Genomic DNA, 6000 nt, shown 5'->3' on the forward strand with positions numbered 1-6000 from the left:
AGTTACTGGTACCGGCCAGCATGCCACAATGGGAATATGCGATACCAGTCAGACACCCATTGTTTGCATTCCAACCTGTATATTAGACCAAATTGCTGTGTTACACCAGGCAGCATCAGGTTTGTTTTCCCCAGACTTTTTGCCTTACTCCTCCTATTTTTGATTAATTTGATTTTAGAACTCTAGCACCGGTTAGCATTTGTAAAATACACAAAGTGCTTGTTCTCTCTCCTTTAAACATGTTGAAATTGGCTAACACTCAATTGACACATTTAAATGTACTTGTAAATCCCTAATAATGTGGTACTACATGTATACAGGGCCTGTAATTTAAATGCTACTAGTGTGCCTGCAGCAAGAACTGTGCCACCCACATAAGTAGTCCTTTAAAGCAGTCTCAGGCCTCCTATTGCTGCCTGTGTGTAGATTTAAACTGCAATTTCAAATTGACAAAATAAACCATTTGCCAGGGCTAAATCTCCCTTGTTAATACATACATATTAGTCACCCCTGAGGTAGGCCTTAAAAAAGCCCACAAGGCAGGGTTTAGTTATCTTAAATGGCTGTAAAAGTACTTTTTTATGTTTTACATGTACTGGAATTGAAAAACTCCTACATTTGTATTTCACTATTGTGAGGCCTACTTCTCCCATAGGATAACAGTGGGTCACCTCTTTACATTTGTGTATATAAACTGCTAACTTTCAACTGGGAGCCGATAGAAAAGTCTAGTTTGGTCTCTAGAGAATTGTCATTTTCTTGTCCCAGCCTTCAGGTGCCTGCAGCCTGTAACCTGGGCCATATGACTAGATGTTGCTGGAAGTGGGTCTTTGTTTAATACTCCAAAACAGTGAGACAAAAACATGTTAGTAGGATGGGCCGTCTGGCAGGATGAGTGGGAGAGGAGCTCTGGGAAAGTCAATGGCTGCCATAAAAAAATCAGTCTCTCCTGAACTCTAAAATGAAATCACAATTTCTTAACAGAGAACAGAACCATGGGTGGAAAGGAGGCTACAACATTACCTCACCTTGGAGAAGGAACTTACTAGTACCCAAGGTTATATGTTCTACTCTGTCAAAATGTTTAGAGGAATTGAGACATTTAGCAGCTGCAAAACCGGAGATTGACTAAATCACAGAGTTTGGTATCGCTCCATTTTGAAATTTGGCAACAGTTTACATATTCACACATGGGTCTACAAGGGTATACCTGACCACTATTTGGAAGGGGCATGCCTAGGGCTTCCCTTCCAAACTGCCATTTGGTATGGTAGGTTTCAATGTTTGTGACCAAAATCGGTTTGCAAAACACTGACATTTTACCAGCTTCCAGTATGGTGTGGCAAGCCTTTCACAAAAGGCATATGATCCCCTTGGTCTCGTTCCCCTCTGTTAATGAGAAGAAGAAAAGAAAAGTTTGTTGTGGAACAGGAAGTAATCCAGGGGACCGCTGTCTACTCTCAGACAAATTTTCAAAATGTTTTATTAAAATACAGCCCCATTTCCTTGAAGGGAAACAGGCTGCATTTAAAATTTATATTTTCACTGAAACAACGAAGATTACAGGGACATGACAGTTGGGCTCACATTTACTCGTACAAAACCATTGAAATTCAGCAGTTATAGTTGCCAGAGTCATCTGTAACGTATGCCCTTGTTACACACTGCTTATGACCTCACATAATACATCACTCATGACAATGTCAGTGACATCACTTATGACATCATCCACTGAACCATTCACACTCCCATACACATCTCGCACACACACACATTGACAGACCCATACAGCTACTGATACAAGGCCAATCGCTCAATCATAGAGCCACTCACACACTCACTCCTACAGGCACTGACACGGCCATTTACTCACCCAAACAACAACTCAGATAGCCACAAGCTCACCCATACAGCTACTCACACACCCACTTCTTCAACTATACAACCACTCACAAACCCATCTTACTCAATCAATCACCATTTGTATAGCGCAGCACTGTCACCCCTAGGGGCTTTTGGACGCTGTGGATGTAACGTCAGAATAAAGGTCAGAAACTAGCAGAAGAGGCAAAATACAGGGCAGAAGCAAGCAGAGGAGAAATGCGAGCAGGGGAGGAACCAAATGAAGGGAGCAAAGGGTAGTGGACTGCAGGCAAGCTGGACAGGAGGTCCTTTGTAGGGGTGAGCTGGCCAGAGGACCTGGTCTTTGGGTTCAAGCTGCAGCCTCCATTATGTAGGTCCTCACTAATACAGCCACTCACTCACCCACCCAGCCATACAGTAGCTCACATACCCTTTATTCACCCATACACACACCTAGTTACACACCCACACAGCCACTCATACACAGATTCATAATCTCATAATTGACTGTGTCCTCATCACACGCGGCCAGTCCTCACTGGACTCCCCCGACATGACCACTATATAGCCGCTAATGGGTAAGATGAACTTGGGCCTGCCATGTATGGTGGTAGCTTTATTCCAGGTCATAGAAAACTAGGTTTCCACTCCTGGGCATCCACGTGACAACCTAATGCGTTCTGGGAGTTGTAGTCATGAGTTGCTCCACTGACCCAATTGGGTGGACACAAGTGCAGACAATGATTGAAATGGGGTCCCCTGAGGAATTAGAGGTGCTGCAGGCCTGGCAGCTACAACTCTGACACAGATTGGACTCCACCTCATTCCCGCCAAGGAGTGGCTTACTGATGCCAATTTTTCAAGAGTTTGTGACCGACTGTCTCTGAAGAGATTTGTGAGAGCGCTGGAAGCCTCCAGAACACACTGTTTCTGCAGAGACCTCCCTCAGCTGTCCTTACTGACGTCACGCTCTGCTCGTGGTTTCATGTTTATTCCAAGCATCAATGCTTCAGGACCAGCTGACATTGGAAGCTGGAGCCACAGAGATGAAGTGAGAGAAGATCCATCAGACAGCCCTCTGGAGAGTGGTGCCTACACATGGCAGGGAGCTGCTGCTTACAAAGGCTTCTAGACGTGTCTTCTGGGCATTACAAGGAGGTTTTAAATGTTGCCCTGGAAGTGGTAGGATCTGTGGAACCGGACAGACTTTTTGCAATCGGTTTGTTTTTATGAAAATGGCGAATTAAGGGTTGGGGTGGATTTTATACAAAACTATCGAATTCTATGAAAGTAAGACAGTGCAGTGTGAACTGCATCACAAAAAGAATAGGTTTATTGTAGAATGATACATGATTTTATTAAAATAATATCAGTAGATAACATGATTATTCGATGGTCCTTTTACGGCTAATAATTATCCTTCGTGTATAAGTAGATCAACAAGTTTAGTTTTTAGGTCTGGCCTCTCTCGTCAGACCATTATTGTTTCACAAATTCATACATAATCCACATACATCGAGGGGCTTTTGGTTAGCACCCCACCCCCGACTGCTCTGTTAAAGGGGCCATTCACATGTTGGTTCCGCCCACCACAGCATACAGGGGCAATGAGTCAGCCCCTATCATCAACTGGTTTCCTTCACTTCCAGTGACCATACAAAGTCCGTGCACACTGACACATCCACTTAAAAGAAGCTCCTTTCTCTTCAGTAACAAAACTGGATCAAATAGTATTTTATTTTACTTAGATGTTTTTTATTAATCCCAACTCTGAGCTATGTATTTATTGTTTTTGCACTTCGACTGCCCAGTAAAATAGCGATACATTTTCTGTTTCTTTTTAATGTTACTGTTAAAAGCACTTAGGTGTACTTTGTATCACTGGAGGTGTGCTCCATTGGAGTCCTTGGTTAGCTGGTGATGCTACAAATATTAAACACCCTGTCAGCCTGCCAAGGCCAGGTTTACTGGCTTTGCCAATGCTTGTTCACTTTGTACTCTGCTACTTGTAGTTCTGCATTTATTATAGGAAAACCGATAACATGGAATGCAAGGGGGCAAAAGAAGGGGTGACCGACGCACACCTGTCACTTCTTACAACACAGGAGAGCACAGCTGTGGATCAGATCTTTTTGCTTGAAGGTCACAAATGTCATTTTTTTTTAAATTAGTGTTTTAAGACGACAGCCTCATTATGGAGTCCTTTTAGCACCCAGCGATGTAATGCAGCGCCTGCGAATCCGGACATAGTGTGTGATCCTGGGCGCGGTATTACCGACCCCTGGTGAAAACCTCATGAACCGGAAAGGGCCTTCCCGGCTCATCGGGTGCTCACCAGGGGTCGGTAATAAGGCCCAGGGGTAGTGGCACACCGGCCACACCCACGCCTGGGGGCATTGGCACGCCCATTGATATACATTTCCACCTATTCCTGGCCCTTGTTAAAAAACATTGCACAGTGTTACTTCCTGGCTAAACGCGCGCGTGGCATTGTTGCCCATATAATTTGTAAACTGAATTTGTCCGGCACCTGCGGTTACCAGCTGAAGCGGATTACTTCCCATCTCCTAACGAGGCCCAAAGAAGAAAGTTAGTCCAAATGCCCCGTGAGAGGCGCAGGAAGTCTAACTCGTCACTTTTATTTACGGTATTTGCAATCCGTGCTAGAAATGAAAGTGCAGGTACTCACTCCCTCCTCCCCCCACCCCCCCACTATCTGTTTGCTGTTGATTCGTTCTGTCCATGTGTACTCCCACATTAAAAGTATTGCGCCCCGGCAGAGAAGTGAAAGCAGTGCCTCTTTACACTTTTTTTTAAAGCGCAGGGACTCGGCAACTGAGCGCGCGACCATTTAAAGCTCTGCTTGTGATTTTGATACAAAATTCTTTGTAATCGCAGATACCACGTCTCTGCTTCCAGCAAAGCGTCACTTAGTGTGTCACGCGAGACATCAACATTAGGCACAACAGACATTTCAGAGACATGTAGACGGAAAGACCGACAGCTGCGCGTGCACCAACCTACTGAGATGTGACTGACTGAGCCCCAACCTATGCTTTGAGAAGGACCGAAGTGCTGCACTTCACCCTGGTAGATGGGGATGAAGTGCGCCCCGCAGCTGCGGAGTAAAGACAGGTCCGGGCCACACTTTGGGGTCACTGAGGTCTTGAACAGAGCAAGAGCAGCAGCGTGTGTGGCGCCCCCGATTGTGGTGAACGGCTGCTTTTCATGGGGTCTTTAAAGGAAACGAGCTGCGTCTGTGTGTGGAGTGTAGCAGCATTCGCGGACCGCTCTGAACTAGAACACAATCAATAATACACAACACACACTTAAAAAGAGAATATAGTGCAACCACGCAGTACAAAAACACCTCACCACCGCAACAGAAACACTGCATAATCAACACACACAAACATTTTTTGTCACACATTACCACCTCTATCACACGTGGTACGGGGAGGTTGTACGAGTACCGCCTGTTACCACCAGGACATGGACCAGTCTAAATGTTTCGTGATACAGCCACAACCCTCTTTGATGCAAGAGGTAAAAGTGAAAGTAGCCAGGAAGGGCGGAAGAGATGCCCTGGTTGTGGCCAGTACCTGCTAGTAAGCTCCCTCGGTGCCGCCCCTTAGATGCTAGCCTGGGCCCCTGTAGCGCCTTCCTCTCTCCCTGTCCCTCGGTAGGCACTGCGCACTTACACGTCAGTAGCAGCAGAGATAGCGCTCAAAAGCTGGAGAGACGAAGCTGAAACTCGTCGACAGCACCGCCGACCGGCTCTCCAGGGGCCGCCGCTGCCTTCTCTGTGGTTGTTGATGTCCGGGGGGAGGCCGACGCTCTGACACGCCCCTCTCAGCCTCCTGCGTTTTAAAGCATCCGCGCCTTTTCCACAGGACCCCTTGCTGCGCACCGTCTAATGATGGAGCCCTGGCGCTTCCTACCAGAGCTGGAGGCCCTGTGTCTGTGTGTTGACACCAGGGCCGGTTCTATGATTTGCGAGGCCCTGGGCCAAAAGGGAATGCGCGAAGCCCCTCTAATTTAGTGACCCCTTGCAAGGAGACCATTCAGAGGCACAGGGGAGGCCCATTGTACAGGATTTTAGCGCCCCCACAGTTTTAACTTTCAGCCCACAAGCAA

At 46.5% G+C, this 6000-nt stretch overlaps 1 protein-coding gene across 1 annotated transcript in view; it reads right to left on the reverse strand.

Annotated features, from left to right (window-relative positions):
* The window catches only part of LOC147678415 (uncharacterized), a 75506-nt gene extending 69752 nt beyond the window's left edge, over window positions 1-5754 (reverse strand). Inside the window, exon 1 of the mRNA XM_086946005.1 lies at window positions 5565-5754. The gene's annotated coding sequence lies outside the window, so the exon portion shown is untranslated. The remainder of the gene's footprint in view (window positions 1-5564) is intronic.
* Window positions 5755-6000: the final 246 nt, after the last annotated feature.

The sequence above is a fragment of the Lissotriton vulgaris genome, chromosome 12 (genome assembly GCF_964263255.1).
Source record: "Lissotriton vulgaris chromosome 12, aLisVul1.2, whole genome shotgun sequence".
Taxonomy (NCBI): Eukaryota; Metazoa; Chordata; class Amphibia; order Caudata; family Salamandridae; genus Lissotriton; species Lissotriton vulgaris.